The sequence below is a fragment of the Gorilla gorilla genome, chromosome 17, assembly GCF_029281585.2.
Source record: "Gorilla gorilla gorilla isolate KB3781 chromosome 17, NHGRI_mGorGor1-v2.1_pri, whole genome shotgun sequence".
Lineage (NCBI taxonomy): Eukaryota > Metazoa > Chordata > Mammalia > Primates > Hominidae > Gorilla > Gorilla gorilla.
The window spans coordinates 64,836,276-64,848,821 of NC_073241.2; the positions used below are offsets into that span (position 1 = coordinate 64,836,276).

Sequence of the window (12,546 nt, forward strand, 5' to 3'; positions counted from 1 at the left end):
TGAGAATTTAACTTCCCAGTCTAAGACAGAGGCCCTGAGTCTAACACAGTGCCATGGGAGAGTAAAAAAGTCATTATCATTCGTAGGCAGTTTGAGGCAATCAGAGGAAGTGAGGGTGGAGAAAAAAGAGAGAGCAGAGTTGATTGGGGATGAAAAGAGAAGAGGCTCTTGAAGTGTTGTCCTCATGGAGTCCTTGAGAGGCACTAATCCTTCTGCTGGGGCCCTTGGTGGGGCCTTGTGTTCTGCCAGAGCCGTTGTGTTTCTGCTTCCTTCTGTGATGCCTTACTCTATGGTTGTTTCTGCCCTGTTTGGCTTGGGATTCCTGGGTTCCTTGCATGCATGCTGTAGGATAGGATTGGGTGTTGGTACTAGTTACATACAGAGGCTTAGTGTAAGAGTTACTGAAGCAAGGAAGAGGTACTTCTCTCTCATGTCTAAATCTGGACTTATACAGCTCATGTATGAGGCTGGGGGCTGGGATGGTAGCTCCATGGTTTTCTGGGATCTTAGTTGTTCTAACTTTCTTATTTGCTGACTCAGGGGCTGGTCTTCATCCTCATGGTCTCAAATGAAACTTCAACTATCATATTCGCATTCCACGCAGTAGGATGGAGGAAGGGTGAAAGAACGGTCATGCTACAGTCCTTTTTAGACACCTGTGTGAAGTTACACTCAAGGCTTCCTCTCATATATCAACTAGAACCTCCAACTAGTCACTTCAAGGGTAACTTGGAAATATATCTTTATTCTAGCGGTCCATGTACGTAGCAAAAATTGGGGGTTCTGTAACTGCTGAAAGGGACATGAATATTGGGGGATGTCTTGCAGTGTGCTTCATATATGTTTTAAAATTTTTTTGATATAAATTTAGGGTAACTGCCAATTTTTATTTTAAAAATGGGGATTTGGGGGAATTACCTTGAATCTATACAGCAGTTTTTATATTTTAACAATATCAAATCATCTAATAGCTATTTCTTAGATCCCTCTCTAGTTAGTTAGATATTTTAAAATTTTTCTCAGTAATATTTTTTGTTTTTCAATGAAGTTGTCTTACTGCTAAGTTTATTCCTAAAATTTTGTGGGTTTTCTGCTATTATAAAAGGATGTTTTAAGTTGCATTTCTAATTGTTTGCTGCTAATCTGTAGAAATGCAATTGATTAGACTATGTTGATCTTTTACTTTGCATGCTTACTAAATTTAATGTTTTTTTAGATTTCTAAGAATTTTGCCAATAAATAACCATGTAATTTATAAATAGAGGTAGTTTTATTTCTCCCATGCTTCCTGTATCTTAAAAGTAAACTCCCTGTTGCTTGAGGCCACCTCTGTGCCTTGGTGTGAAAAGAGTGTAAAACACCACTCAGAATCTTCTTGTTTGATTTAATGCCTAATTTGTACCTGGGTTTCTGCTGTACTGATTGTTTCAGCCAAACTAAACAAAGATTCACTTTGTTTTTTCATTTAATAAACCTTAGTATCCATTATGTACTCTAGGTGTGGTACTAGGCATTGTAGACACAAAAGAAAGACACGAAAATGAAATATGTGATCTTTTCCCTCAAGGAGCTCACAGTTTGGCAGAGGCAACTGAATAAGTAAAAATAATGTAGTATGATAAATGCAGTAATAAAGATCAACATTCAAGGTATAAAGTATACATATACTACTAGAATGACAGAAAAGAAGGACTAGTTTTCTGCATCTTCCAGCTCTCTTATTTCTTCAAGACACAGGAAATAACTAAGCACTAGCCATCATAGGGGCACTGTAAGTCCAAATGCAGGTGTTCTTTCTTACAAGAGTTTTCCAGTTCTTCCTTATTACTGAACAGAATAAGAGCTTTCTCTAAACAAATCCCTAAACCTACCACAGTAAAGAGCAATCACATATGTATAATGCTTTATGTTATAGAAAACTCTTCTCATTACAAACCCAGTTTTCCAGAAATCCAGTTACCCAGTTTTGTCAGACTAAGATTTCTTTTGGCATTTTTTAAATAGCAGTCTGTGTTTATTGACCTAGCTTGCCACTGGTGGTGTGTTTTACTTTAAATCTTATCCCTCTTTACTTTTTTTCTGCCTTTGTCTTTAGAAAGTTGGTCTTTGATTGATATTAGTGGTACTTTAGAGGATAGCTATGCTAAGCTTTGATTGAAATGGAATTTTAATACAAAAAAAAATCAGGTCAGTTAAATCTCTGTCATTTTACGCAGAATAGATGGAATAACATGAGATTAATAGAGCATTGTTCCTGCAGCCCATCTCTTGGTATGTGGAAATAGCTTGGCTTTTCAGACCTCTTGTTTGAGATGGTGTTTGCTCTTGGATAATTTTGCCTGGAGCGCCTTGCTGCCCTTGAGCCTCTTCTGTGTGTGCTGTCATAGTATGTGTTAAATGTAGGAATTGAAAGCACTGCTATGCATGATAGTTTACTTAGATTAATTGTAGCTCTAAATATTGTGTTTTAATTCTTCACTGTCTTGGCATCATAGATGTTGGACAGTCCAAAAAAAGGAAGTTTTCCTATAAGATAATTATTTTTTAATGGAGGATGGGCACAACATTTCATCAGAAGCATTTGGGAGAAAACAGTGACCAGGAGACAGAGTGGATTTTAAAAAAATATTGATTGTAATAAACTGCCCACTCTTTGCTTAGTATTAATACCCTTAGATTCTTTACATTGAAGACATAGGTTTTAACACTGACATCCGAAATAATAATTAATGTTTTTACTATTTAAAAATGAAGTTAATCCCTAGGATTTGGTTGTTCTTCAGTATACATTTGATCCTTTTAGATCGAGGTGGAAAATAGTTCTGAAAGTCATTTTTTGAAATGAATGGAACACAGATCATTTCAATTTTTTAATTTTTATTATGCCTGGAACCATGAAGATACACTTTTATGGATCACAGAGTGTTCAAATTTCAAGGAATAGAACAGCTATATAATTCCTGAGGCCATTTTAGACAGAGAAAGCAACACCTGTGCAGACATGGAAGCCAGAGAAAGCATGACATAATTGGGCAGCTGGGAGTGGTTGGATGTGAGTGAAGAGCAGGGCATGGGAAAGAGGTGCAGAGTGGAACCAGGGTGTGGTCGCAGCTGTGACGGGCAGAGTTCCAGAGGCCTCTGCCTAGAAGGCCCTTCTGCAGGATCTTCCTGTGTCTGGCTCCCTGCTCTTCCAGGCTGCTTCGCATTGCCCTGCCTCAGAGAAGCCTTTCCTGATCACCTAGGATAAAGTAGCCACCCAGTCACTTGCTAACAAGCCAATTCCTCTTTTTGTTTGTTTATGGAGCGTTCAGTGCTTTACTATAGTTTCATGAGAGCAGGGACCTTGTCTGTCCTGTTTATTGCTGTAGATCTAGAGCCCAGCATAAAACTGGCATTTAATAAATGTTTGTGATGGGAATATAAGTGGATTTTTTTTATTATGGATTTTGAATTTTCTTCTGTGAGTTAATTGTTCTCAATCCAGTAGTTCTCTAAACCCTTTTACACTTTTAGAAATTACTGAAGACCCCGAAGAGTTTGTTTTGTGGGTTCATATGTATTGATATTTACCAAATTAAAGATAAACTAGACATTTAAAAATAATTTATTTAAAATAATAGACTTGTGATATGTTAATATAAACATTTTTATGAAAAATAACTTTTCCAAAACAAAAAAAGTGAGAAGTGTGGCATTATCTGACATTTGTGTAAATCCCATTAATGTCTGGTTTCTCATAGCTGGATTCTCATACCCTCTTTTTTCCATTCAGTCTATTGATACTGCATATCATGTAGCCTCTGGACCTCAGCCACATGCTTAGGAGGGAATGACAGTAAACAGGCAAATGGTGACTTGGCATAGTATAAAAATAGTCTTGACCTTGCAGACCCCTTGAAATGGTCTTGATGACCCCTTGAGTTGGATAGGGTCGGGGTCTTTGTACTACATTTTCAGAACTGCTGCTGTAGGTGGATGATTTTCAAACTTTTTAGTAGCAGGAGTATATTTTCAAATATCTCCTAACAAGTTCCAATGCATAGAACAGATAAAGGTGGAGCTGTTTTGGTTAAAGTGCATATGTGGTGGGAATACAGATTTGGGAGCAGGGGAAGGTCCCTGGAGCCATGCTTTCCCTTTTTTTCTCATTTTTTGGCTGAGCTACTAAATTGGCCAAGGGATTGATACCTCTAAGGCAGGAATACTGTGTGAGAGAAAGTGAGGCAGTTGAATATACTGCAGAGACTTTCCACCCTGTGCCATAGTTTAACTTTCAGGTATTTTATTTAATAGCTTTTTAATATTTTATATAAGTCAGTAAGAAAATTTGCTATAATTTGCAGCAACCTTAGAGAAATATTTATGTAATCGAATATTATCTAACTCAGGTTTTTAAAAGACAATTTGCTCTCTTTATACATCTGAGAGTATGTAAAATAAAATTCAATCAAGGTCCAATACGTAATCAGACAAAAGTAAGGATGTGGAGGAAGTTTAATATTGGGAATTGGTAATCTAATTGTATGTGCCAAATGCAGGAGTTCTCATGGTCTTGAGAGTGGAGGGAATGGCAGCTGGCCAGAGGCTGCCTAGAGCTTGGACCCTGTGTTAGGCAGCACCACCACCAGCTAATGGTAATACGTTGTGATAAATGCAGTGTTTGACTGCCTTGGGAAACATTCTCAACTCAGTCTGTTTTGTTTCTGTGTGAAACTGTTTCTAATCTTTTTTGTCTTGAAAAAAGGATCCTGACAAAAGTTTCCCACAAAGCTTCTGTTTTTACACAAAAATCCTGTCTCTAAATTTGTAGGCCTTGCCCTTTGGGAGTTTTATCTGACAGGCAATATAAAGTGTCCTCATTACCATCATTATTTATTACCTGTATCATCAAAAAAGACATCATTTATTGTATGTAATTATATCACAGTGTTTATATAAAATATGAGCTCTAGCTTTGTTGTCTACATTTTAAGAGAAGGAAAAATTGAGAGATAAAGAGAAAAGTAATGAAAATAATTATAAGGCTGCAAAATACTGTCTTAGGTTTGGATTTAAATATTTTTAAGATGTGATTTAATAACTTCACACGTGATTCTTATGAAAAGAGAAAAAACCTGTTTTAATGAGTTAAAAATAAGGTACATCTCCATGAAAGATAGAAGGAGATATAATTGAACAATTTGCCTTCTGGATTAGGTTTAAAATTCAAAAGAACTGCCTAATAGTGATACTAATTAAATTCTAATTATCTTTAGAAATGTGAAAGATAATTCTGCTAATTTAACCATTTTTTCAGTAAAGGCTTCACTCTAAGCCTATCGTGTTTATTTTTATATTTGTTTAATTTTTTGAACAAATAGCATCATAAATTTTTTAGCATTTCCAATTAATATTAAAGTGTGCCCCAATTTCTTTGAAGTAGATGGAGTCATGTAGTATTAACCTATCTAGGCCGGGCGTGGTGCTCACGCCTGTAATCCCAGCACTTTGGGAGGCCAAGGCATGGATCACCAGATGTCAGGCATTCAAGACCAGCCTGGCCAACGTGATGAAACTCTGTCTTTGCTAAAAATACAAAAAATTAGCTGGGTGTGGTGGCAGGTGCCTGTAATCCCAGCTCCTCGAGAGGCTGAGGCAGGAGAATTGCTTGAACCCAGGAGGTGGAGGTTGCAGTGAGCTGATATCGCACCATTGCACTCCAGCCTGGGCAACAAGAATGAAACTCTGTCTCAAAAAAAAAAAATCTGTAGGCAGCTCTCCATCGTACCTCACACCAGGAGAGGAGGAAAGTACCCATAGTTTCTTAAAATTTTATGTTTAAAAAAATTAATCAGTGGTATGTTATAGGGAATTAAGAAATGTTTTAGTAATAGCTACCTTGTTTAAGATCGCAGCTCCTCTCCACCAGGCACGCATGGTCCTCCCTACCTGACTACTCAATTTTTCTTTCTTTCCATTGCAATACCTTCTGTGCTATAATCTAGTTTACTTATGTTTATTATTTCCTGTCTCCTACTCTGCTCCTACAGAAGTGCTTTGAATGCATTGATCTTTGTTTAGTTTACTAATACGTACTGAGTGCCTAGAATATATTTGTTAATTCAATGAATTGTTTCTCCTTTGGCTTCTAGAAGTGGATGTACATTTCTTTTGGGGAAAAATACTCAGCAGACTATTCAAAACTTCAAGAGGCTTCTGTTTCTGGCAGCGTGGCAGAATAGAGGTTAAAAAAAAGGTCCCACATTATGAAATGTTAAAAATACTGGACTTAATATTCAAAATATCTTTTAAATGCATCGTTGAGCTGACAAGAAGTAAGGAAACTTTCCAGAGGCCCAGAACAAGAAATCTTGAATCCAGGGAGGTAAGTTAGTAGTGATACTGGCTCCCGTGCTGAGGGTTCTGGTATTTGTAAGTCCTTCAAAACCCAGAACTTTGGCTTTTGCAGGGTGGCCATAGGGTACCAGACGGTGTCTAGGGATCAAGCAGTTGCTAAGTAAGATCCAGAGACCTTTGTGTAAAGCTGAAGCTCCCTGAAAGCTGCCAGTGGGTAAACTAGGAAAAAGCAAAAAACCTATCCCTCAGTGGTTGGAAAAGTATAGGGTAGGGAGAATAGGAACAAGGTTGCCTGTTTCAGCTTTTCACTGGAAGGGTAAAATAACCTTCCCCGAAAAATTATAACTGCAGTTCCACTCTAACTGGATTTGGGGTTGAAGTTCATACTACCTTAATGGTGGGGGGGGGAAAAAAAAACAACCAAGCCAAGAATTTAGTGAAAAGTAGTCTCAGGTCTCAGGACTGAGAATCAAATGAAATCCTCACTGGAGAAATACAGGAACACAGGCCTCAGAGAATTGACACAGGTAAAGTTTCTTCCTAGAAATGCATTCACAATTTAAAAAACCAAAAACACTTTATATAAACCATGAGTTAATCAGCAGAGCAAGGAGACCATGTAATCAGGCATTCAAACATTGCAGATATTGTAGTTGTCAGATATGGAATATAAGATAAATGCTTAATATGTTTAGAGAGTATAAAAATACGGCTAAAGAGCAAAAGACTATCAAAAATAATTAGGCAAGTTGAATTCAACAATGTATAAAGGAAATACTGGATATTGAAGAAAGGGTTTATTCCAGGAAGGCGAGCTTGGTTCTGCATTAGAAGGACTACTAATGTAATTATCGACACAAGCAGTTTAAAGTTAAAAAAACCATATCATCCTAAAATATACAGAAAAAGAATTTATTAAAATTCATCTCTCTTTTATGGTAAAAACTCATAACAAACTAAGAACAGAAGGGAAATTCTGTAACCTGACAAAGGGCATCTGTGAAGAACCTACAGCAAACATAGTATTTGATAGGGAAACATTAATGGTATTCCTTTGAAAAAGAGCAGCGATATAAAGATGCCCACTGTTACCCTGCCTCTTCACGATTGCACTGGAGATATGAGTTAGTGCAGTAAAGCAACAAAGAGCTACAGGGCTATGAGGAATGAACAGAATGGTCATTCCTTAGAGTGAATATAAGTACCTTCATAGAAAATTCAGGAGTTTATTAAGTTGCGAATATATGATTGATATAGTAAAATTTAAGGACTAACATCCAGAATCTGCAAAGAATGCCAATTAATCAACAAGAAGATCATTATGGTAAAGTCAGTTCTATTACTCTAAACTAGCAGCATACAATAATAAGTGTAATAAAAATATTTCTCAATAATAAAAAAAAATAAAAAGCCACCTAGGAATAAATAGAAAAAGAGAGGGCAAGATCTTTAAATAGAAAGGTATGGAAATATATCAAAAGACATTAAGAAGACCTAAATAAATGTGACGACATACCATGTTCATAGAAAGATGGTTTCCTATAAACATATCAATTAATCTGTCTTTAATATATGAATTTATTGCTATTAAAAAAAACACCCAGCAGGGTATGGTTTTGTTTGTTTTTGTGGAATTTGACCAGTTAATTCTAAAATTTATTTGGAAATACAAAGGGTCAAGAATGGCTAAGACTTTCCTGAAGCAAGTACTTGTCTTACAAGATTTTAAGACAGTGTAAAACTTTAATCATTGAGATGGCATAATATTTGGACAAGCATAGACAAATAGATAATGGAAGGAAATTAAGGCAAAAACCAGAACTCTAAGTACGTGGAAAGCTAATACATGACAGAGCTAATGTTACAAATCAAGGAAATGGAATACTTTTTAAATGGTTGGGATTCTTAGCCACATTTTAAAAAATGGTTTTTACCTAACACTGTATTAAAAAAAACAATTTCAGATGGATTAAAGACTAGATTGTGACAGGCAAAACTTAAGCCTCCAGAATAAAATATTAGAGAGTATTTTAGACCTCAGGGTTTGGAAGCCAAAAGCACAATTGTTGAAGGAAAAGGTTTATTAATTTGGCTGTACTAAAATTAAGATCTCTTGGGTTTTGTGTACATGGAAAGGAGAGTGTAAAGACTAGTCACAAATACACAAGTATACTATATTTTGCATACAAAGGATAAGGATTTTTAGAATCAGTAATGCACACATCCATATGTCAGTACGCATACATATGTAAGTGTGAAAACAGTTAATGGCAGAAGAAAGCAAGAGCTGTTTCTTAGGAGAAAAATGAATAGCCAGTAAACAGGTGTTTTCAGGGAAATACAAATTAAAGCTACATTGACAAAATTGTAAAAGTTGGACATTGTCAAGTATACCACTGCACTACTCCATGGCAGAGGTTGGCAAACTTTTCTGTAAAGGGCCAGATAGTAAGTATTTTAGCCTTTGCAGGCCATACAGTCTCTGTAAAGGCCAACAACTTTGATGTTGTAGTGCAAAAGCAGCTGTAAACCATACATAAATGAATGAGAGTGGCTGCATTCCCATAAAATTTTATTTACAAAAATACTAGTTTGCCACCCCTTGCTCTATGACACCAAAGTTAGTGAACTACATCAATATGGATGAGTCTTAAAAACGTAATGTTGGATTTAAAAGGTAGCAGAATAATACATTATAATCTGATTTAATTTATGTAAATTGCAGAGGTAGACAAGGTAAAGGATACAGGTTTGTGGGTTTCATCATAGTTGCTGGGACCTGACTAATTTTGAATTCTGGCCTTGACATTTATAGTCTATGTGACGCTGGCCAAATTACCTAACTTTTTAAAGTGTCGGTTTTCCTATTTGTAAGATGGTGTGCATAATAGTACCTGGCTTACTGGGTTGTTGGGAGGATTGTTATACAGTGCCCATCAAAGTGCTCAGCACACAGTAAGTGCTTGGTAATTGTTGTTATGCTTTTATTCTCCTGTTTAATTTATATCTCTATTAAAAGAAATATAGCTGTTATTGCTTTGGACACTGGGTGTTTTTTTATCTGACCTGCATTGCATATGGCTAATGAGAAGTACTAAGGCTTGCATATCCTCACCTGCAGTCTTGAGTAATGTTTGATTCCTTTTGCTTAGCACAGGTTGTAAAACCTTCTAGTGTTTTAGTGTTGTGTTTTAATCTCCACATTCATGGTAGCTTGCTGAATACTTGGCAGAAACAGCTTCCAGTGTCACGTAATCTTTCTCTGTGGCAGTTAGCATCATCCCAGACTCCTTTTTCAGAGCTCTCTCCTCCTTTGTATTGGCACCACTCTTCAAATTCTGTGACTTCTCAGACCTTCCAGTCCTCTAGTATGGTCCACCCCTCAAACTTCTGACTCTTCTGCTTCCTCAGCTGAAAATGAAGATAAAACCCACTTGAAAGGGTTGTTATTAGGATAAAATTCTCTCTCTAATTCCTAAGCCACTGAGGAACCCTGTAACCATAGATCCTGACTCATTTATGCCAGAGTGAGGTGTGGTATGAAAACAAACAAAACTTTATGAGTAGTTCCTTCCCCATTTGAGCAGCAGTGACGGGTGAATGTAATGCAAGCGGTGCATTGCAGGCATTCAGACAGCTCCCCCCTCCATTTCCTGTCTGTGGCTACTGTTCTCTAGACTCTTCTCTCACACCACCAAGAATCATTTATTACAGGTATTTATATTGACCATTTCCTCCCTAAGGACAGTGATGTTGTCTAACTCATCTTTGTTCTCATATGGTCTGGTAAAATGCTTGGCATATAGTAGGGCAGTTAACAAATTTGTTAAGTGAACAAATGTCTACTATATGCCTTGCTTTTGTTCACAGAACACCAGTGTATGCAGTATTTGGCCTGCCAAAGTAAGATGTTAAATCCAAAGTAAGATGTTAAATCCTAATTTAGCGTTTAGCTATCTGAAACACATTTAAAAGTTACTTCTTTGTTTTAACATCATATTTCGAGAAATTCTAACGTATATAAAAGTAGAACAGTGAAACGAGTCCTCTTAAACCTGTATCCATCCTCCAGATTCAGCAAACACATTTTCCCACTTGTGTTCCACCTCTCAATCTAACCTCACTCCCCTGCTCTTAAGCCCAAGTATTTTAAAGCAATGGAAGACATCATGTCATTTTACCTCTAACATTCTTCAGTATAGATCCTTTAAAATGAGAACATTTTGAATATGACCACAATGCTGATATCATTCCTAATTAACAGTGATTTCTTAGTAGCATCTGTAACCCAGTTCATAATCATATTTCCTCAGTGGTCCCTAAAGTGTCTTTTTAAGTTGATTTGTAGATTCAAAACTCAAACAAGATCAACATAGCACATTTAGTTTTTTTAAAAAAGCTTTCCTTAAAAAGAAATAAAACAATACCTATTTTAAAAATTATTTCTCTCCCTTTCTCTTCTTCTTTTCTTTTTGATAACTCTTCAGATTAGGGTTCTTTATAATGAAACCATAAACTTTGCTCTAGCAGATAAAGGTTTCATCTTTTAAGACTGCTTTGCTGTTCTTTTTTTTTTTTGATAGCCAAGCACTTAACATGTATAGAGAGCACTACTGCAGTTAACAGCACAGCAAAATGCAAAACTGTTAACTGCTCTCTGATTTTTCTTGTGCAATGAGATAGCATTATGTGCAGTACCATTAGGAAAATAATTTTACATCATTTTCATTCATAATTATCATTATTTACATTAAATGTAGTCTAAACCTGTAAAATAATCTTGTATTCATTAAAAAGTATATGTTCTTTGGTATGTTTAAATAGTTTAAATATATCTTTAAAAAATTTTAGTTATTCCTCTTGAATTTATGGTTAGGGTCTCAAGAAGGAAGCTTGAGACTAGACTGTAATGTGTGTTTGAAAAAGACTACTCATGGATGAACTTAATTCTTAAATTCTCTAAAGCTCAAGTGGAGAAATGACATTTGCAAAAAATTTATCTTTTAGTTGCATTATGGGTAATAAAGACAAACATGTGTAACTGTTTAGTGTATTTAAAAGAAAAGGAGAGATAACCCAAGTGATTAGAGGGTTTAGTAGAATAGTTTTGAGAATTAGAATTTTAAAAAATAATACAGAAAATGTTTGAGTTATTGATGTGAATTAAATAGCAGGTTTATTTCAGAGTTTTTTTTTCCAACAATTTACTTAACTTTCCTATTACATTGTTAAGTAAAATGTCAACTTAATTGTACTGCACTGTTTTTGTTTGTTTGTTTGTTCTGAGAGCAGGAAGCAAATCCTATAATCAGACCTCCAAAGAGCTGAAACAAATGTCAAGAAAAGGCACTTGAGGTCATCCCCTAGAATGGATCTTAACTGATAGCAATGCAGAAGCAGCCTGAGACTACAAGGCAGACCGAATTGAGGGAGGGAGGCAGAGAATAGCTTTTCACAGGAAAATCAGCAGGCAAGAATGCAAAACGATCACTAATGCTATAAACTAAGAGACGTTAAATGACATTAGGGAGAGACTAGTAAGAGAGAAACCAAGTTAGAAAAAACAGCAACTTAAAAACCGATATGCCAAATTACTGATTAGTTAAGGAAAAAAGGAAGGGTATGGTTGTTTTGCAGTGTGTGGTACCTGCGATAAATCTGTAAGGTAGAATTTGTGACTAACCAGAACACTGTCTTTCTGTAACATGCTAATATATGAAAACGTTTTTTGTTTTGTTTTTTCAATGGTAACTAAATATTTCAGGCTATTATTAGGGCCAAAAATCTAAAATCTACCCCTAACTCAAGTTTTGGTTTTTATTTGGTCTGTTGAGCAAATCTGAAAACTTTTTAGATCTCAAAAGGTCACTTAAGTTAGTAACCTAGTAACATCAGACAGTGTATTAAGGAAAGCAGTTCTCAAAAGAACCTTCATGCTTACAAATGTAAAAAAAAGAATTTCATCTAAGGGTACTACTGTCCTTTGAGATTTTTTTTCTTCTTTTTCACCTCACAGATGATCCAGTTATACAGGAGGAAAAGTATGGCACTGAGCTCTGGGGAATGCATGGAAAAAAAAAATTGGGAAAAGGGAGTGACAACAGAGATTTCCATTTAGTCTGCAAATTGTTTTTGGTCTTTCTCATCCATAGTCCAGCGCCAAGAGACTGTGGGATCATACAGTCTTGTTTGTTATCCAAACTGGCAGTG

At 36.0% G+C, this 12,546-nt stretch overlaps 1 protein-coding gene across 6 annotated transcripts in view; it reads left to right on the top strand.

Annotated features, from left to right (window-relative positions):
• Positions 1-12,546, top strand: part of GALNT1 (polypeptide N-acetylgalactosaminyltransferase 1) — a 130,046-nt gene that overhangs the window by 25,624 nt on the left and 91,876 nt on the right. Inside the window, exon 2 of one of the 6 annotated variants that reach the window (XM_055368308.2) lies at positions 541-724. The exons of 4 other annotated variants lie outside the window; for them this stretch is intronic. The gene's annotated coding sequence lies outside the window, so the exon portion shown is untranslated. Of the gene's footprint in view, positions 1-540; positions 725-6,346; positions 6,365-12,546 lie in introns of those variants that run through there. One more of the 6 variants, XM_055368309.1, reaches the window with a different exon arrangement.